This window comes from Sarcophilus harrisii, chromosome 3, assembly GCF_902635505.1.
Source record: "Sarcophilus harrisii chromosome 3, mSarHar1.11, whole genome shotgun sequence".
Taxonomy (NCBI): Eukaryota; Metazoa; Chordata; class Mammalia; order Dasyuromorphia; family Dasyuridae; genus Sarcophilus; species Sarcophilus harrisii.
The window spans coordinates 479641882-479665292 of NC_045428.1; positions in this window are offsets into that span (position 1 = coordinate 479641882).

Consider the following 23411-nt stretch of genomic DNA (forward strand, 5'->3'; position numbering starts at 1 on the left):
AATATTATGATCAGTTCAAAACTATGGGGAAACAGCCTCAGAGGAAATTCATAAATAACTTCTGATATTAAGTAACCATCACAGTTGGGACCAGCTTCAGGAACAATAAATAGGTCAACCAAATAAAATATAATGTATCCACTATCAAAGATTGAGCCATTTTAATGAAAACAGTTGAAGTATCATAGATTTTTACATATAGGTTATCCCAGGCAGAAGTTGAGACTCAAGCATTTTGCCACCCGTTTAGTGTTGTCAAAAGACTAGCCAAAATTTTTCCTCCCAGTAATTCTTTTATGTAGATAGTACCAATACTTTACCTTTTTAAAAATTTCTAAGGGACCTACTATTTTTTTTTACATTGAGGTTAGAGGAAGTTTTTTTTCCCCCACTTTCATAAGGAAGTTTGAATTACCAATAAATATTAATTAGTCTTCCTCTGATCAAGTTTGTTGAAGCTTCTTTATTTTTTTGGGGGGGGGTAGAGATTTAAAAATTCATTAGAAGGAGCAAGACCTGTGATTAGGAGCAGACTAATCACATACAGTCTAAGAGGCTTAACTTAAAATATTTTCAGGGATGTGGAGTTAAAGAGTCAAGGGAAAAGAATACTATAGGATGCAACCCAAGTTACCTGGAAAGACAAAAAAGACAAGCACATTATTAAAAATATGGAATTGTAGACTTGGAAGCCATCAATGTTAAGACCAACAGGAGGAGGAGGAAGAGGATTGCTGATTTAAGTTAGCAAGGCTGAGCATCTCTATAGCAGGGTTAGAGCCAGACTAGCACCAAAAAAGACTAACTCCAGAAAACTAGAGATTTTCTTTTGTTTTATTTTGTTTCCTGACTGTTGCATCCTTTGAAATATAAATGTGCTTTTTGATTTTTGCTTCAAATTTCAGGGCTGGACCAGCAAGCACTTTTAACTCTTCTATGTTTGTATATCTGTTCTAAGGATATTTTAAGGATGTCTTTGTTGAGCTTAAGTCAAGTGATTTTGAGGGATTGTACTGTACCATCTTAATTCCTAGAGAATTTCATGGAGAAGGTACTCTTTTGGAAGCCATCTGGTCCAAATAGATGGGGGAGGGGAGAACACATAAAGTTTATTTTCAGTGAGGAGGATCTTTGTGAAATACTGTCTGATAAAGTTAATGTTTGCTCAGCTGGCAAGGAGAATAACATGTGCTGTAGATATTCTTGGGTTAGAGATTGCATATGACAAGGAAGAGAAAGTGCATTTATAATGGAGGAAAATGACAGTTCATTTGAAAAATCGCTGATAGATCAATCTTTAGAGTTTTATATGAACAATATAAATATTGGATACAAAAACAGGACCTGCTTTCTACATCTTCCTCCTTGGGGCTACGAAAAAGAATAAGCATCCCAGTTTTCTTAAAAGTGGAAATGTACCATAAAACATGTAACCTTTGTTAAAGTATGGGGAGAAAGTATATTGTTCTTCCTTCCTCCATGCTTGATAGGTAGCTGGGATGCATAGTCCTAAAAAAAAAGCAGAGATGATTATTCATTTGGGTAATTTTTTTTTTTTTTTGCTGAAATGTGAAACATAGTTAAGTGATTCTTTCTTTCTTAGTTTCCTCTGTTAGATATTCATCCAAATGTCTGGATTCTCTAAAAGACTCACTCCTGAGTTTTCTTTTGATATTCTTTTGTTTAGGGATCTCATCTGCTCCCACAGATTTAATTACAATGTTACTACAGATGATATTAGATATATTTACTTAGTCATAACCTCTCTCCAGATGTCCAGTCTTATATCTCCATCTGCCCATTGAATATATTAGAAAACATATACATATAGATATAGATAGATACATACATGCATACATATATATTCTTTATAAATTAGATAATCAAGAAGTTTTAAACCAACAATAAAGCTATTATGTTTCCCCATATTTCCAAGTCTCCTCTCTCTCTCTAACTTCCCAATTACTGATTTTTTCCTTTATTTTTTATTTATTTTCAACACATGTTGCTTTATGAATCATACTGGGAGAGAAAAATCAGAACCAAAGGGAAAAACTTTTGTAAAGATTAAAAAAAAAACAGAAAAAAAGAAATGAACATAAGATGTGTTGACTTACCTTGAGTCTCCTTCTTCTTTTTCTGATGCAGATGGCATTTTCTGTCCAAAGCTATTAGACTTGTTTTGAGTCACTGAATCACTGAAAACAACCAAGCCATTCATAGTTGATCATCACACATTCTTACAGTTATTATGTGCAATATATTCCTGGTTCCATGTGCTTCACTTAGCATCAGTTCATTTAAATATTTCCAGGACTTTCTAAAATTAGCTTGTTCCTCTTTTTTTGTAGAACTATAATACTCCATTATTCATATTCTACTCCCTGTTCAGCATTCCCTAATTGATGAACATCTACTCATTTTTCATTTTTTTTCTAAAACAAAAAGAATTGCTACAAACGTTTTTGAACATGTGAGTCCTTTCCTCTCATTTTTGATTTCTTTGGGATATAGTCCCAGTAATGATACTGCTGGGTCAAAGAATATGTGCAGTTTTATAATCCTTCAGACATAGTCCCAGTTTGCTCTCCAGAATAGTTGGATCGTTTCACAACTCTACTAACAATAAATCCCAGTTTTCTCACATCTCCCCTAACATTTATCATTATCTTTTTCTATCATATTAGCCAATCTGAGAGGTGTGAGGTAGTATCTAAGAATTCTTTTAATTTGCATTTGTCTAATCAATAGTGATTTGGAGCATTTTTTCGTATAGATATAGAAAGCTTTAATTTTGTCATCTTAAAATTGTCTGTTCATATGTTTTGACCATTTACCAATTGGAAAATGATTTGTATTCTTATAAATTCGACATCATTCTTTATATATTTCAGAAATGAGGCATTTATCTGAAACACTGTCTGTAAAGATTGTTTTCCCAGCTTTGTACTTTTCTTTTAATATTCTTTCTTTTGGTGTTATTGGTGGAAACCCTTTTTAATTTAGTGTAATTGAAGTTATCCATTTTAGCTTGCATAATGTTTTCTACTTCTTTTTTGGTTATAAATTCATCCCTTCTCCAAAGATCTGATAGGTAAATTATCCTATGTTCTCCCAATTTGTTTATGGTATTATCCTTTAAGCCCAAATCACACATCCACTTTGATTTTGTTTTGGTATGGTGTGTGAGATATAGGTCTATACCTAATTTCTGACATATTATTTCTCAATTTTCCCAGAATGCTATTCTACTAGCTATGCTAGCCATTTGTCTTGAGGCAGATCACATAGATCCTGAACCTTATGTTCCTCATTTATAAATTGGGAATAATAGCTCTAATTATTACCACAAATGAAGTTTTTTTTTTTTTTTGCAAATCTTTTAGATAGATTTTTTTTAAAAAATGGAAATAGATTAATTGATCATGATTAAATTGAGCCAATATGATAAAAAGGACAATCCTACCTAATTAATTGATTCAATGCCATACCAAAAACTAGAGAAACTAGTGACAAAATTCATCTGAAGAAGGAAAATTAGAATATATATGAAAAAATGTAAAGCAAGGTAATCTAGCAGTTGTAATTTTTAAACTATAATACAAAGTGAGAATGTCAGATTGCTATGGTTATTTACTGTCATGTACTATTGCATCTAATTTATTTCATTGGCACATCATTCCTTTTCTTAGATACATAATTCTGAAACCAATGCTCATAGTAATCTAGTGTTTGGTAAAGCCAAAGATGTAAGCTTTGAGGGAAATAAGCCAACATTTGAAAATAATAATGGGAAAATTTGAGAGCAACTTGGCAGAAACTAGGAATACACCTATAACTCACAAAATATACCAAGATAATGGTGAAATTGATAATTTAAACATAAAGTGTGATATCACAAGTAAATGAGGGGAGCACAGCAAAATGTACTTATCAAATATACATAAAGGAAGACTTCATGACCAAACCAAATATAGAGAATACTAGGAGGAGCAAAAGTGATAGTTTTGACTTCATGAATTGAAAAGTATTTTGCACAAACAAAACTAATACAACTAAATTTAGAAGGAAAACAAGCAACAAAAAATGATAGCAATTAAAGGACTCATTTATCAAATATATAGGAAATTAAACCAAATTTATAAAATTAAGAATTATTCCCTAATTGATAAAGGTTCAAAATATGTGAACAGTGAGCTTTCAAATGAAAAATATTAAAACTATGAATACTCACATGAATATAATGGGAGACACTAACTTAGAAAAGGAAGGCATTTCCTTAAAAAGTACAAATGGCCTAATACTATATATACTGAAGATATTACAATAGACCAAATGCAAAAATAAAAATAAAAATAAAACCATCAAAGTAAACACTTTGAAAAATACAATTAATCAAATAGCAAAAGAGATACAAAAGCCAATGGAAGAAAAATCACACAATTAAAACTAGAAGAGAGCAAATCAAAGCTATTGATTCTTTGAGAAATCAAGAATCAATCTAACAAAATGACTTCCAAAGGTGGAGCCAAGATGGCAGATTGAAGCAAGGAAGCTGCTCGAGCTTTCAGTTTCCCTTGAAAAAACACATGACACCAAGCTTCTGCACAGAGTCTGTTGGAATGAAACTACTTTTCAGCTCAAGATAGACTGAAAAAGGGGCAGCTAGGTGGTGCAGTGGATAGAGTACCAGCCCTGAATTCAGAAGAATCTGAGTTCAAATCCAGCCTCAGACACTTAACATTTCCTAGCTGTGCGATTCTGGGCAAGTCACTTAACCCCAATTGCTTCAGGGGAAATAATAGACTGAAAAAAACTCCAAGAAAGATCAGTCTCAATGGAGTAAAAAAGGTGTTCAGGTCAGCTCAGATAGACTCTGGGAAAGCTTCTGGGAGGGTCTTAATCAGAGCAAATCAACAATTAAGACCCTCAGTCTTAATTCAGTAGAGGAGCAAATCAATTTCCAATACCAGCTCAGCAGACAAACTCTGAACAGATGTTTCCTGAACAGAGGAGGCAAAGCTACCTCTTGTAAACACAAGATACAAGTACCTCTTGTGCTCAGATCCACAGAGGAAATTTGGGACATCATGCTCTTTACCCCAGAGCACAGATGAACCTTAAAAGTAAAAAAGAGGAAATACCAAAAGAAAGGGAAAGAAAATGAGCAAGAAACAGAAAAGAACCTTGAGCATGGTGAAAGTAAAAATCAAAACATAAACTCAGAGGAGGACAGACTGTCCACAGAGAATATCTTAAGGAATGATATGAATTAATCCAAGTCCAAAGAAACTTCTTGAAAGTGTTTGTAAAAGACTTTAAAAAGCAAACAGAGGTAGAAGAAAAAATGATCAAGGAAATGAGAGGTATGTATTAGAGTTCACAGAAAAAGAAAGTAAAAATTTTATCTGATGAAAATAATATCAAATGGAAAAATACATATAAAGCTAACTGAAGAAAAATCGCACATTAAAAACTAGAAGAGGGCACATGGAAGCCAAAGACTTTGTGAGACAACAAAATGAGACAAAGAAACTAAATAAATGAAAAAAGTGGAAGAAAATGTGAAATACTTCATTGGAAAAATAGCCAACCAGTAAAATAAATCCAGAAGAAAAATTTAAAAAGTATTGGCCTACCTGAAGCCCATGACCAAAAAAAGAGCCTGCATAGCACTCTTCAAGAGGTAATTAGGGAAAATTTTCCAATATTCTAGAAGTGGAGGGGAAAAACACTCATTGAAAGAATCAACTGATCACATTTAGAAAGAAATCATATGAAGAAAATGCCAAGGAACATTGTTGCAAAACTCCAGAACTAGTCTCAGCAACAACAACAACAACAACAAATATATATGTATATTGCAAGCTGCCAGACAAAAACTATTCAAATATCAAGGAGCAAAAATGAGGTTTATCCAGGATCTGGCAGCTTTTACAGTAAAGGATTGGAGGGCCTGGAATACCATATTCCAGGAGGAAAATGATTTAGAGTTACAACCAAGAATCAACTACCCATGGAGACTCAGCATCATCTTTCAGAGAAGGCAATGGATCTTCAATGAAATAAAAGAATTTCAATCATTTCTATTGAAAAAAAAAACTAAGCAGAAAATTTAATATATAAACAAGGACTCAAGAGAAGTGTAAAAAAGTGAACTGGGGGAAATATGTATTATTTAGAGGTTAAATTGTTTATATCCATAGATGGGAAAACAATATATGCAACTTTTGCAAATTGTATCTGACACTGGAGAAGACAAATGTGGGCATCACATGGACTGACAACATTACTGTGAATGGATGCTGATGTGATAACATCAAAGAAAAACATAATATGGGGTGGAAAAAGATCTGTACTGTAAAAAGAGGAAAGGGGAGGTATAATGGGAAAATTAGTTTACATGAAGAGATGCAAAAGACCTATCACAATTGAAAGGAAAAGGGAGAGGGATGAGCACTGTCCAAAGTTTGACCTCACCAGTTTTGGTTCTAAGAGGGAATAGCTTGATCCTTTGCTTGGGTAAAGAAATTTACCTTATCCTACCAAGAAGAAGAAGAAATAGAAAAAAAAAGAGAGGAGCAGGATACAGAAGAAGGAAAAGGTGATAGGAGATAAAGTAGCAGGTAGGATGGGAAAAACCAGGGAAGCTGGGAGGGGGGTGAGGGGGGTGTAATAAGAGACATGAGAGTAGGTTAGTTGGGTTAAAACACACACACACACACACACACACATCTAAGGACAAGGTGGAGAGAACAAAAGTATATATAGGGGAGAAAAGAGCATGGAGGAAAATACAGAGCTGGCAATCATAACTGCGAATGTGAACAGGATGAACTCTTCTATAAAATGGAGATAAATAGCAGAGTGGATTAAAAAAACAGAGTCCTATCATATGTTGTTTATAAGAAACACATTTGACACAGAGAGATACATACAAAGCACAGATAAAAGACTGGAACCAAATTTATTTTGCTTCAGCTAAAGTAAAATAAATAGAGGTAGCAAATGAAATCTCAGATAAAGCAAAAGTAAAAAATTGATCTTATTAAAAAGACAAGGAAGGAAAGTACATCTTGATTAAAAGTACCATAAATAATGAAGTAATAATAATATTGAATGCATATATGCACCAAGCAGTAGAGCAGGCAAATTCCTAGAAAAAATTTAAAGCCAGTTATAAGAAGAAATAGAGAGCAAGGGTATATTAGTAGCAGACCTCAACCTTCCCCTAACAGAATCAGAGAAATCTAACCACAAAATAAAAAGAAAGAAACTAGAGAGGTTAATAGAATCCTAGAAAATCTAGATATGATAGACCTCTAGATAAAACTGAATAGAGACAGAAAGTAATGCACCTTTTTCTCTGGAGTACATGGCACCTTAACAAAAAGTGACCACGTATTAGGTCATAAAAACCTCACAATTAAATACAGAAAGAGTAAATGCTTCCTTTTCAGTCCACACTTCAATACAATTATATTTAATAAAGGGCCAGGGAAAGATAGACTAAAAAAAATTGGAAATTAAATAATATAATTCTAAAGAATGAGTGGTTCAAACAACAAATCCCAGAAGCAATCCATAATTTCATCCAAGAGAATGACAATAATTAGGTAAATTACCAAAACCTATGGGATGCAGCCAAAACAGTTCAAAGGGGAAATTTTATATCTCTAAATAGCTGTATAAATAATATAATGAAAGAAGAAATAAATGAATTGGTCATACAACTAAAAAACTAGAAAAATAACAAATTTTTAAAAACCCAGTTAAATATCAAATTTAAAAAATCTGAAATTCAAAAAAGAGATTAATAAAATTGAACCTAAGTAAGCAGATGAAATAATGAATAAAAGCAAAAGTTTCTTTTATGAAAAAAAAAACAACAAAATAGATAAACTTTTGGTTTCATTTATTAGAAAAATGACCAAAAAACCCCAAACCACCAGCATCAAAAATGAAAAAGGTGAACATACTACCAGTGAAAAAGAAGGGAATAATTGGGAATTATTTTGTCCAACTGTATTGCAACAAGTCTGGCAATCTGACTGAAATGGATGAATATTTACAAAAAATATAAGTCGATCAGATTTTAAAAAAGGAAATAAAATACTTAAATAGTCTCATTTTAGAAAAATTGTCTATGAAGATCTTTTGAAAATTAAAAAAAATTAAAAATAAAAATAAATATTCTCATTTTAGAAAAATAAATTCAATGAGTCATTAATGAATTCCCTAAAGAAAAAATATTCAAGGAAAGATGGATTAACAAATTAATTCTACCAAACATTTAAAAAAATTAATTCCAATATTGGGAAATTATGTAAAGAAGAAGCACCAAATTACTTTTATGACACAAATATGGTAATGATACCTAAACCAGGAAGAGCAAAAACAGAGAATGAAAATTAGACCAATATCTCTAATAAACAGTGATGCAAAAATCTTAAATAAGAAATTAGTAAAGAGATTACAACTACTTGTCACTAAGGTGATACACTATAGCCAAGTGGGATTTATACCAGGAATTCAGGGATGGTTCAATATCAGGAAGACTAATTGACTATATCAATAATAAAAACAACAGAAAATTGAATGATAAATCTCAATAGATGCTGAAAAGGCTTTTGTCAGAACACAGTACCCATTCCTAATGAAAACAGATAAAAGGAGCTTTCCTTAAAATAATAAGCAGTATCTATTTAAAACCTATAGAAAGCATTCCCAGTAAGATCAGAGCTGATGGTGCCTATTATCACCACTATTATTTAACACTGTCCTAGAAATGATAGCTTTACAAATAAATAAAAAAAAAGAAAAAGAAATTAAAGAATTAGAATAGGTAATGAGGGAATAAAATTATCACTTTTTACAGATGATATGATTATATACTTAGAGAATCCTCAAAAATCATTCAAAAACCTACTCGAAACAATTAACAGTTTTAGCAAAGTTGCAAGATATAACATAAAACCACACAAAATATCAGCATCTCTGTATGTTATTGACAAAACCCATCAAGAAGAAATAGAAAGGAAGTTATATTTAAATTTACTGTAGATAAAACAAAATACTTGAGGATCTACCTTCCAAGACAAACCCAAGAATTATATGAACACAATTACAAAACACTTCTCAGACTAATGACATCAGATCTAAACAATCAGAAAAATATCAATTGCTGATTTGTAGGCCATGATAATATAATAAAAATAAAATTCTGCCTAAATTGATCTACTTTTTCAGTTCTATAAAAACCAAATTGCCAAAAAAAATAGTTTATATAACTAGAAAAAATAAAACAAAATTCATCTGAAAGAATGAAAGGTCAAGAATATCAAGGGAATTACTGAAGAAAAAAAAATACCAACATAGTAGCTTAGTGGGACCATACATAAAACTGTATTGTACAGCAGCAGCCATCAAAACCATTTGTTAATGGCTAAGAAATAGAGGCGTGAATTAGTGTGATAGATTAGATACATATCACAATAATCAGGCCTATAATAATCTAGTATTTGTTAAATTCCCAAACTCCAGCTTCTAGAAAAAGACTCACTATTTTTCAAAAATTGCTGAGAAAACCGAAACATAATATGTCAGAAACTCATCATAGACTTACATCTCACATTCCATACTACAAGAAGATCAAAATGGAAACATGATTTGGGCATAAAGGATGATACCCTAAACAAATTAGGAGAACAAAGGATAATTTACCTATCAGATTTTTGGAGAAGGGAAGAATTTTTCACAAACAAAATCAATAGAAACAAGACTGAAAAAGGAAGTACAAAGCTGGGAAAAAATTCTTACAACCAGTGTTTCTGAAAAAGATCTCATTTCTAAAATTTATAAAGAACTCTGTCAAATTTATAAGAATACAAGTCATTCCCCATTTGATCAATAGTCAAAGTATATGAACCAACAATTTTTAGATGATGAAATTAAAGTCATCTATAGTTGTTTGAAAAATGTTCTAAATCAGTATTGATTAGAGAAATACAAATTAAAACATCTATGAAATATCACCTCACAACCTCTCAGATTGGCTAAGATGACAGGGAAAGATAATGATAAATGTTGGAGGGAATATGGAAATACTGGGACAGTAATGCATTGTTTGTGGAATTGTGAAATAATCCAATCATTCTGAAAATAAATTTAGAACTATGCCCAAAGGGCTATAAAACTGTGCATATTCTTTGACCCAGCAGTGCTATTGCTGGACATATATCCCTAGAAATCTTAAAGGAAAGAAAAGGATCCACATGTGTAAAAATATTGTAGCAGCTCTTTTTGTGGTAGCAAAGAATTGGAAAATGAGTAGACTCCCATCACTTGAAGAATGGTTGAATAAGTTGTGGTACATGAAAATAGGAATGTTATTGTTCTATAAAAATGATGAAAAAGCTGATTTTAGAAAGGCTTGGAAAGATTTACATAAAATGATGCTGAGTGAAACAAGCAGAACTAGGAATGCATTGTATACAATAATAACAAGAATGTGCAACAATCCATTATAAAAGACTTGATTCTTCTCAGGGGTTCAGTGATCTAAAGCAATCCCAATAGACTTTGGACAGAAAAGGCCATCTGCAGCCCAAAACAAACAAACAAACAAAAAAACAAAACAAACAAACAAAAAAAAAAAAACTAAGGAGACTGAATAGAAATGAATACATGCAATGTTCATTTTTTTTCTGTTTTTTTAATCTTTTCCATGTTTTTTCCCTTTTGCTCTGAATTTTCTCTCCCAACATGATTCAGAAAGTAATGTGTATTTAAAAAAAAATAAATTTACTAGAAACAAAGCAAAATAAAGAAACAAAAATGAATCAGCCAAACAAACTAAAAAGCACAAAAAAATGGAAGAAAATATAAAATACCTCATTGGAAAAACAGCTGTATTGAAAATGTATCCAGGAGAGACAATTTAAAAAATTATCAGTCTACTTGAAAGCATGACAAAAAAGGGCCTGGATAGCATTCTTCAAGATATCAACAAGGAATACTTCCCCAATATTCTAGAATCAGAGGGGGAAACACTCACTGAAAGAATTCATCAATCATCTGTGGAAAGAGATTCCACAAGGAAATTCCCAAGGAACATTGCTGCAAAACTCCAGAACTATACTCAGAAAAAATTACTGCAAAGTGCCAGACTGAAACAATTCAAGTATCAAGGATCGACAGTCAAGATTAACCAGAATTTATCAATTTCTACCAAAAAAAAAAAAAAAAAAAAAAAAAAAAAAAAAAAAAAAAAAAAAAGGATCAGAGGTGCAGGGGTCCAGCCTTTGCAGGGGGTCCAGGGGGCTGAGCAGGAGGAATAAGGTCACCATCAAAGGAAAATAGGAGTCATGGGGTAGTTTGAATGAGGAACTGATTAAAGAGATGCTCTCACTTCTCTCAGGTTCCTTCAGGCTTTATTTTATACTATATCATGATCATATACTTTTCTTTAGGTCAACACAGTCTTCAGACATGTGTCTGACTTATTGACCTTTGTAAGTTACTACATTTGACATTTAATATTTGATTAAGTTTTTTATGGTTGTGTTAATTATTGATTATATTATGTGAAGCCAATAATGAAAGGTAAATGTTATACAAGGTTAAATGTCAGTGAATTTTGTTAGTTTACTTATGTCTTCTTTGTCAATTCTATGGATTGTTTGATTCTTCTACTTCACTGACTTGAAACCATACATATATAGGCATTTAGAGAAATTCCTAGTTATACTTTAACCATCTTTTGTTCCTAGATATACTGATCTTTTCTGAGTCTGTTGGTAAATACCATTATTTCTTGGAACCTTTGGATTTTCTCCCATAGTGACAATGCTTTCCAAAGTGTTCTCTCCATTATTTGTCTCAGTGAGAGATTAATTTTATTAGGACAGAATATGCATGTGAAATAATTTCTAGTTAACGTGCCCAAATTCCCCTTATCACCAGATTTTTTTTAGATAATGTTTTAGTGCTGTAATCAAGCCAATTATAAGTAATACAGGAAATAGTACTCCACTAATGAGAATCATAGAAGGAAATGTTGTTCCTACATGAGTGCTGTGCACATTTGATATCAGTGCTGGACTTTGCCAATCAGCTTAGAGACTGCAGCTTCCAACACAGAGGACCTGGAATACCATATCCTGGAAAGCAAAAGACCAGGGGTTACAACCAAAAATCAACTACCCAATGAGATTAAGAATCATTTTTTAGGGGAAGAGATGGATCTTCAGTTGAAATAGAGACTTTCAATCATTTTATTGAGAAAAAAAAAAAACCCAGAAAATTTCATCTTTAACTATAGTACTCAAGAGAAGCATGGTAAAGTGGTAAAAATAAAGTATATACATTATATATATATATATATATATATATATATATATATATAATTAAAGTATTTACATTCCTAGATGGGAAAATGATATCTGTAGCTCTTGAGAATTATATTTGTTATGGGGCAGACAGAGGGGTGTATCACATAGAAGAAGAGTGTGGTTGAATTAGTGAATAATTCTAAGCTTTTGTTGTTGCAATACTAAATCAATTAATTAGTACATTAATGCTAAAATACCTATGTTAATATAGTAGGATGAAAATAGGAAAGGACTTAGTGTTATTAATCTTTGTGGCCAGCTCCCTATCTTATATAATTAGGTTATCTACTTCTCCATCTCCTTATTATCATTTAGATACTACTATTTACATATTTGTGTATAAAATTAGGTCCTTGAAATATCTCATTATTTCAGGATGATATGAGGATAATATTTTCATAAGGGAATAAGATAAAGAATTAAATATATATATGTATATATAAGAAACATATATTTAAAAGTTTTCTTTCTATTTTGGAAAAAACAAGATCAGATTATTTTCTTAAAGAAATAGAATTATATATATATATGTGTGTGGTATGTATTTTAGATATATATAATATATGATATACATGTATAGATATGTGCACACCTATTTATTTCTGTTGACCCATAGGCCTTAAATGTATTTTAATATTAAGAATTCTCCATCTAAAATTCCATTGATAATTATTTACAAAGTGTTTTTTTTTTCCCTATTTTTAAGATCTATTAATTTTGAAAGGCGGAAAAGATCCTTTTTTTTCAAAGTCAAGCTCTCATGATTTTTTTACAAAAGATTTTTTTCTTTAGAATGCTGATTTTAGTGTCCTTGTCAGATTCAAAGTTTAGATAAAGAAACACCAAATGGTATATAAAAATTGAACTACTCAGTAAATTCTTCAACAAAACCTCGTTTTATGTGAATTATTGGTTTCTAATTTGATATTTGTCTTGTAGATCAGTTGTTAATAGCCTCAGTCTTTTAAGGATTGAACTGTTTTTTACCACACAAACTATTTATTAGGAAAAAAAATTAGTAGATTGCATTATATTTTATTGAGTCTTATTATTGACAAATTTTAGCAGAATTACTTAGGAATCTCTGAAAGTGACTTGGAACCAGCAAAGCAATTCTCCTAGGAAAATTTCTAAAGTGTATCCTGCCTTTAAAGGTATTCAGAAAAAGAAATATTCCAGGGAGTCCAAGGGATGATGTTTCCAGGAACTAGAGAATTAATTGGTTATATCTGGATCTCAAGCCCCAGTTATTGTTAGCCCTTTAAGGAGTTTGATAGGTAGTGTCACTTATTTTACCTATAGTATCTAACTAACAAGGTTTGTCTCCTTAGGGAGATATATAAGATTTTGATTCTTTGTGCCTCTCACTCAATCAATGTTCCTTAAGGCAAACTATTATTCCAACCAGAATCCCTGATAGATTTTAGCTAGAACCTGATAAAAGCCCAAGGTCACACAGCTTGCCACAGAACAAAAATTTAAATTAAAGTCTTTCAACAATAAGTTGCTGAGGTCCCCATAGTTAAGGAATCACAGTTCTGCTCCAAGTCATTGCTCCTCACTACACTTCTAAAAACAAAAACAAAAACACTTAATTGAATCTATGTTGTTATAAAGTTCAAATGAGATTATGTGTATAAAAGACTTCGGAAAAGTAAAAACACTTTTGGAATGTCAAATATTATTAGAGACATAATCCCTATATTATTACACTTTATATTTGTGGTAGCAGGCTTTTTTCCTCCATTAAACTGTATACTACTTGAAGAATGGCAACTACATTTATTTAATTGTAAAGATGGAAAAGCCACTCAGTGACTCAAAGCATCTGTGAATTCTGTAGAAAATAAATCACAGTTTATTAGAATAATGTTTCTTAAGGGAGTCATCATTCCTTATTCACACCTGGGCCCTCCCATTCTAGTCCCCACCACAAAGACTATAGAACAAATAATTTTTGATTGTTTCTGAATCATAATAATAGTTGCCCAGAGTGTTTTGGTTATTAAATGAATATATTAATTGACTTCCAATTCATCATTATTTTACTAATTGTTTATCATTTAAATTTCCTTCAGCTAAATATTAATGCAGGTCAGCAAACTGTGACTATTTCCCATTGGTGAACTGTTCCAATAACTAAGGCTAAGTTTTACAATGCTGAGCTTTAAGGCATATTTAATTTATCAGTGACCACTCATAATTTCAGTACCACTAAATGGATAAGGTTTTGCAATTAATGGTTGTATTTTATATAGAATTTACCTCCACATTTCTTGTCCAGTACTTCCAAATAACATGTATAAATCCCAATCTCTCTGTCTCTGTTATGTCTCTATCCTTCTCTATTTCTTTCTGACACCTCTCCCCATATCCCCCACCTTCTTCCTTTCTAGTAATGAGGTCTAATCTATATAATTATAAAAACAATAACTATAATATTACCACTAACACCTTTACAACCATTACTACCACTACTACTATTACTACTACTACTACTACTACTACTACTACTACTACTATTCTAAATACTTCTACTACTACTTAGTGTTTATATAGCACTTTAAAGTTTAGAGAACTTTATAAATATTATCTCACTTTATCTTCAGAATATTCAAGAAGACATTTGTTATTCTTAGAACACTTTGTAGATTAGGAAAGTGAGACATATAGAAGTCAAGTAAATTGCTCAGGATTGCATCACTTGTGAATACCTAAGGCCAGATTTCATGTTCATCACTCCAGGTCCAATGCTTTTTCCAAGCTATGTAATTGCTGCATCACTGTAATGGAGTTACTCTATATGGAAGCAAATATGTATGAGAATTGGTGACTACTATTTTAAAAGGACTGCTACCGAACATTTCTTTGCTCATTACAAGCTAAACTAAAGAAGCTCTTCTGTGCTCTCTGAGACTATTTACTGAGCTATATATCATTTGAATTCAAAGCTATGAGTGATAAAGCATACTAATGAACTTGATTGTAAAAGTCCAAATGCTTTGATTCATGAGGATGGAGAGACAGTAGTTAAAACATTGGACTGTGGGCATGGAATCCAAAAATACCTTGAGAGAGTAGGACATGTAAAACAATTCCAGAGATATAAAATTATATGGGGATAAAAGCTGTTTGACATTTGGATTTTTTTAAAAAGCTAACTTCACAAAATAGATAAATAGATAAAAGAGGCACAACTAGCAAGATATCTTCTGAAAATGATATCTCAGTTTTCCTTGCCTCAGAACTATGAATTAACAAACAAAAACAAAAAGAGAGAGAGAAAGAAAAGAAGGAAGGTAGATAGGAAGGAAGGAAGGAAGGAAAAAAGAAAGGAAGGAAGGAAGGAAGGAGGGAAGGAAGGAAGGAAGGAAGGAAGGAAGGAAGGAAGGAAGGAAGGAAGGAAGGAAGGAAAAAGACAAAGAAAAAAAGGAAGAATAGGAAAGAGGGAGAATGGTACACCTAGAAGGCTAGCAGGCTCCCCTTTACTGGACATCTTTAGGTAAAGATTGATAGATTCTTTCCTTGGGTAGATTATAATAACACATTGTATTCCATTATAAGATGAATTAAATAACTCCTGAGATATTTTCCAAGTTGTAATGAAATACTTTTACTTTCTATGAAAAATGCTACTCTAGTTTTGAGGAAAAGGGCATTTGAAAATTTTACATTGTTTTTCAAAAGCAAATTTTGGAAAGCCTGATCTGTTAGCCAAACAGTCTACCTCACATGATAGATAAGCAGGTAACTAATAATTCTGATGAGAATTGGATTATATTAAAAAAAATACTTCAAATAAAATTTTAGAGCCATCTTTGAATATTTATTGTCTTTAGTCTGTTTGTAAACAAATGTACCTACCTACTGTCTCTTGTGATCCTCAATTCCTGGGAATTTATAATATCACATGGTAAGTATCTATTCAGCATCATGGGAAAAATTTTAGTATTTTTCAGGTACCACCTCACTCATACCAGATAGTTTTAACATGATAGAAAAGGAAAATGATAAATGCTGGATGGGATGTGAGAAAACAGGTTTACTAATTAGCATTGGTAGAGTTGTGACCTGTTCCAATTATTCCAAAACAATTTCAAACTAAGCTCAAAGAAAGTGGGAAAGGACCTGTAAGCACAAAAGTATCTATATCACTTTTTTGTGGTTTCAAATAATTGGAAACTGATAGGATGCTCATCAATTGAAGTTGTGGTATATGATTTTAATGTAATATTATTTTGCTATAAGACAAATCTAGCATGTTGATTTCAATAATACATTTAAAAGCTTATAAAAACTGCTGCAAAATGAAGTGACCAGAACCAAGAGAACAATATACACACTAATAGCAAAAGTGTAAGAATGATTGAATATGAAAGACTAAGTTGCTCTGATAAACACATTCCAAAAAGTTTCACAGGAACAATGATGAAAAATTCAAAATGCCCACAGATATGGATTTGATGAACACTGAATACAGATTGAAACATGCTTTTTCCCTTTTTTTCATTTCTGGTTTTTGTTTTTTACAACATAGCTAATGTGGAAATATATTTTCATTGCTTCCTATGTGCGGTCATTATAAAATTTCTTGCCTCCCAATGGATTGTTAGAAAGAAGCAAGACAGAAGAGAATTTGGAAGTAAATTTTAAAAATAATAAGTAAATGTTACAAATGAACAACAGCAATCAAGAACAACTAAGACAGTAAAAACTTCAATAGAAAAGCATGTGCCTATATATACATATATATATCCTTCAAAATAATCATAATTCTACACTATAAAAGCAAAATTCAAGAAAGAAAGAAATAATAGAAAGAGAAATAGTTAATATACATGTAGTACCTGTCATTTAGACAGAAAAAAAATTTCCCATTACACAGATGAATACATGTTTGAAGAGGGATCTGTTTAAAGAATAATTTGAACTCAAACCTTCCAGACTCGATTGTTCCTTGAAAATTCAAAAGAATTATAAAAGGTACAGAATATCTGAGGGCAAACCTACTAAATTGCTATAGATTCAGTACAATTGAGCTATAGATTAATCTTCATAAATTAAGAGAAGGCAAATAATTTTAAGTATAGTCATTGGTCACAGTTTTACATATCAATATCATAAAATTGTGATAGTAATTTAGTTTGTTACTTTTTTTTTTACAAATCAAGCTATCAAACAAATATCAATCTAATAATAATGAAATGTCTTTTGAAAAATAGAAGGATTTTCAAAGAAAATAATGTAGGGACAATGAAATTACTCGAACTCAAAATTTACTAAGCAATAGTTACATAAATTGCTTGGTAATACTTGAAAAATATGCATATAATACTTCAATAAAGCAAATTAATAACAAAAAATGAAATTAATCTGGCATGGTATCCTAGTGGATGTGATTGACTACATAAATTACTAGAGAAAGGAAAAGAAAGATTGGAAAATCTAGGCAGCAGTTTGACAGTTAAAGAAACACTTTACTCTATATGCTATAATGATTTCCAAATAAATGTGTCATCTAAAAAGAGACTTCATAAAGAGAGACAGAGACAGGCTTAGAGAGAGAGACAAAAAGACAGAGATAGGGAGAAAGAAATTGGATAATAGATCAAAGTACCTTTTATAGCTCCAATTAGGGGAAACATTTTAAACTAAAGAATATAGATTATCATATTAGAGAAATTAGACAATTTAAACCATATAAAATTAAAATTCTCTGGGAACAAAAGATTTAGAAGGAAACTAAACAGGAAAATGTGTCTGTAGTAGACATCAATTTTAAAATCTCCATTCTAATTCATAGGAAACTAATAAAAAAAACATAAGTTTTAAATACTTAGATAATATGTATGGTTTTTGAAACATGAAAGGCCAACTTACATTCATATCTGCTTAATTAGAATTATTTTTTACTTTCTATCACATTTGATTGTCATTCAGTCCAAAAAGTTGTTTTAGGCCTAAAATAAAATATTTCTTTTGATTCCTTCACTTCTTGTTTCATTGCCATATTTGTGAAATTTTTTTTGGCTTTTTTCATAATTCTTACAGAGTTTTAAGGTATAATTTGATTCAGGATTAAAGTCTTCAAATAATTTTTAATAATTTTTCAGTTTCTCAAAACTGCTATAGCAAAAGCTGCTGCGTAATCTTTAAATTCCTGATCATTGGCCTATTTGCTTGATTTTTTTTTCCTTTTGCATGTCAAACTAACTCCATCAATTCTTTTATTCACCTTGATAAAAAGAACTTATTGGATAACATTTAATTTATAATTATGCTTATGTCTCTTTTCCTTTGAAATAAGAATTTGAACTATTGCCAGTCTATCAATTCATTTAATATGAGTTAATTCCACAATCATTTATTAAGTATCTGATATGTATTAAACTGTATTAGGTATCACAAATGCAGAAACAACAAACAAAACTGAAATGTCCTCTTTTCCTAGGGAAAATTTCTTTGGGGTGAAGCACTAACAAACTGAAGATCAGGAAGGTCTCATGTAGAAAATAGGGATTTGAACTGCACTGAGGATTATAAAATTCTCTGTTTATCAAATTACACACATTAAAAACAACAGCTTAATTAATACTTTAAATAACTTGAGAACATTGTCATTCCTATTATTATTTGGTGCCTTTTCATACCACTCTATCATAATAATAGGAAAAGTTGTTGAACAAATGATTTTGTTTACCAAGAGAATCCATGAAACAGACTGAAACATAACCAATTTTATAGTCCTAACTTCTTAGACTGACATATCCTAAGAAATAGACAGTTGATAGAATAATTCAAATGTTCTCCAACTTTTAGTACCTGTCAAAGTCCATATTAGTCTGACATAATCTCTCAAGCTACAGGGAAACCCTCAAACCATGATAAATCATGAGAATATGATTTTGGGGGGAAATCTTTTTAAATTATGAGGGGAAAATAAGAAGAGAAGGTACCATATTGAAAGATGGTTGATGGTATCATCCTTTTTAAGCAGTTGATAAGCTTAGAAGTAGTAACTGAATACAAGATAGATAACAGAAAATTATTTAAAAAATAAATGTGAAGCATTATGAGAATGCTCTCCTTAACTCTTTGTGAATAGTACAATTTAATACTATCATTACAAAGCTAACTTAGTTTTATGTCACTTCAAGCTTTCTGCCTATATCAGTTACTTGGCTAGCATACTTGAATCCATGTTGAATGATGCTGTATTTCTCTGATAGATTAGCCAGTAGTGGGGATTCTGAAGCTTGATTAAATTAGCTGATTACACATTTCTGTTCTTGATATCTCAGGAACTCTTCTTCTCATAGGGAAATTATTTTATTTAAGAAGGAAATGAGATAGTATTGGAAGTAAATGCCAATAAAAAGTATAACTTTCAGATCGATGATAATCTTTAATTTTCCTTACTTGCATATTGTGATTTATTCTCAAGAATTCATGCAATGGGAATTTTGAAAGACTTCTCTTACTTTTATTTCCTTATAGAAATTGTGATCTTAACTCTTACATTTAATTTTTAGCCATTTGCAGGTTTACATCTCAACATCCATAGTCCTTGGTTATTTAAAACAAACCCAGAAAATGTAAATACTTCCTTGGCTTGAGAAATGTTGAGATTAAGTATGTGTCTGTGAGGAAAGGGACCCTGAGGAATAGAGATAAATAATATGTAAGAAACAGTCAATGTGGAGAAGGAAATTCTAATCAAATACAATGTGAATATTACAAGTCTTGATCCATAGTATCAAGATGGATTGTAAATTATGAAGAAGTGATCAAGAGAGCAATATGGAAAAAGTAGTTGTCTAGCCTTTCTACATTCAAAACTTGAAAGTAATTCTTCATTATTTTGCTTGAAAATCCCCAAATTCATAGATTATCAAATACATTGAAAAATCATTCTTAACCAAACAAAAGTTGTTTAAGATTTCTTAGAATCATGTATATAAAGCTGGAATAGAAAACAGATGCCATTTAATTCCTTTCTTTTATTTTATATTTGAGAAAGCTAATATTCAGGGAAGGTGAGTGACTTTTCATATTCAGAAGTTATCAGAAATATAATTTGAATCCCTTTCCAAAACAACAAGAACAAGGAGAAATCCTAAACTTCTGCTGGGAAAAGACAAGAGATTGATATCATTTTATTATTTTATTTTGTTTTGTTTTGTTTTGTTTTTTTATTTTTAGAAACTGATTAGACCCAGTGACTAAAATTTAATAAATTTAAAGCTTACCAGGCTGATGAGTCTGAAGCAAAATACATACACAACTCAAAACTAGAGAGGAGATGAGTCTGGGGGAAAAGGATACTTTGTTTACAATAGGATAGTATTGAAGAAGAAGAAAAAAGCCTACAGAATGAGGCTGTGGGACTTGAGTGGGACATGAGTGGGACTTTAAAAAGACAAAAAAGCCTATATTGATCAAAGACCTAAGAGGTGTGTGTGTGTGTGTGTGTGTGTGTGTGTGTGTGTGTGTGTGTAAGTGTTATTCAGTATACTCCCCAGGATAAACAAGAAGGTCAAATAAATAAATAAAAGTATGTCATAGACCTTGAGAAAAACAGAAAAAAACAAACAAAAAAAAAAAAAAAAACACCCTTTGACTCTCATACTTGAAACATGCATAACTGAAGACGTGGTTTCATTTATTAGGTACTCTAAGAAACCAAGACCATTGCAACCTGTTTGTTTTAGAACTAAAATTATAGGTCATAAAAGTAGTCAGGGGAGATTAATCTTGGCTCTGGGGATACAGGAACTTCAAATATCAGACCAGGACTGTGAAAGAAAATAAGACACCATCCCCAGCATTTTTCTAGTTACCATACCTAGAATAAAAGCAAAATAGAAAGATCTGGGCTACTGCACTAGGAGGAAGGAAGGGCCTAACCTATAAAACAAGGTATATTCTGGTTCTGCAATAGAAGATAGGCTTAATCACCTCATTCAAAATTTTTTGAAGAAACAGGTACTGGACCTGACACAAAGTCTACATTCAGAAACTAAGTTTGAAGAAGACAGGATAAAAATCTACCATTTCTATGAAGAAATAATATTAATTAATAGAATAGATAAGATCTTCAAAGAAAAAGAATACATTTTAGTTATTAAAATATATGATAATTACTTATAAAAACAGAAAAAAAAAGAAATAAATAGAAGAGATGAAATCCTGAAACAATGTATATAAAAAACAAAAATAGGGAACTTGGTAAAAATAAATTAAAAAAAGAAAGTTGAAAACCTAATCCTCCAATAGTGGATATTTTGAAAAATATAATGGCACATATATAAATCAGTTATTTCAAGGGCAAAAAGTTTTTGAATAAGAACACAAAGTTGAAAAAATTAGAACACATGAAAATATTGTTTAAAATGAACAATCTGGAAAATGAGAAGAAATGTAATTTAAAGATTATTTAGGCTTTCTAAGCATCATAATTAAACAAAAATGTATTTCAGATATCTTGAGAGCAAATCAGTCAAAGCTATTAGAAGTAAATAAATCACAAATGCATCTATTAATATATCAAATTGGATACTTCAATATATATCACATACAAATCCATAATTTTCAAGTCAAAGAAAAAAGAGACTAATATAATCATCCTGGAAAAAATAGGCTGGAAACAGATTGTGAAAATCATTACATAATAGGAGTTTCTATTTTATTGTAGAGCCAAGAAAAAGCCATTAGAGTTTCTTGAGTAAAGTAGTGACATGCTACGTCTTTGCTACCTTTTTGGAGTATAAATTGGAGAGAGGAAAGATTGGCTCTAGGGAGACTAATTGGGAGGTTGTTTAAATGATCTAAATAAGTGAATTAGAGAGGTTAATCCAAATAGACAAATTTGAGACTTGGGAAATTAGATCCATAACTGAAATATGATCCTATAGGGATTGACTTCTAAGGAATAGAATAGGTAAAAGTTGTGTGTAGTATAAGAGTATAATATAAGAGAGATAAGTGTCATCATCTACTAAAATGTTACATCTCTGTATGGAAATCATGAATTCAGATGTATTCATCTGATTGATGAATGAATAAAAATGTATTCAGATCATATCATTGATCAACTGGACAGAAAGCATAAATTGATAAGGAAATCAGGACTGCTTTCAACCCAGTCAAAAACATTAAATAGAAAAAAATAAATTTCTGTAAAGAAGCAGTCACTCCTCCTTACCAACTACTAACTAACTTGTGAGTCACAATCAAGTAAGGTACCCTAGTAGAAGCAGCAAGGTAATTAAAATGAGAGCAGGTGGCACCATGTCCTAGGCAAGTCAAACCATAAAGGCTCCTTTAATTATAATTACTCCTCAGAATCTGATAAAGGTAGCCCTGGTGCCTAAGTAAGTAACTTGGAAATAGTGTATGGTATCCTAAGCTACCAGCCTAGAAAATAACGCCTATAGTGATACAACTTGTATTTTCTCCTGTAAGTGCTACAGTTATATTGGCCAAAAATTCAGAAATAAAAGTTCTTGCCATTAAAGTCCTTGGCACTATCAAATAGTTTATCATTTGAACTATTATACTGATATGATTTTCTCAATAGGAATGACATTAAAGAAGAAAGATCACTACCTGATGTGCCACAGGAAATTTCCATATGACTTGTAGTAGAAATTTTTCACATGTGTTGTCTTCTCCTTCAGAAAATAAGTTCTTTGAAAGAAAGAACTGTCTTACTTTTTAATTTTTTTTTACATCTCCTCAGCTTAGCTCAGTGTTCTGAAAGGTACTTTTTAATAATTACTTCATTTGTTTGTTTATTCATCCTTAAACCATCTCTTTATTCACTAAGACAGACTTAAAAGTCATCATACATAAGTATGTCATTGAACAAAGATATACGTACAAGAGAGAAAGTATAATATAGTAGATTGAGGGCTGAACTTAGAGACAGGAAGATTTTAGTTCAAATATTGCCTCCTTTGCTTAGCTTTTTATTTCTTATTTCTATATTTTCCACTGGACTGATATCCTGAATTTCAA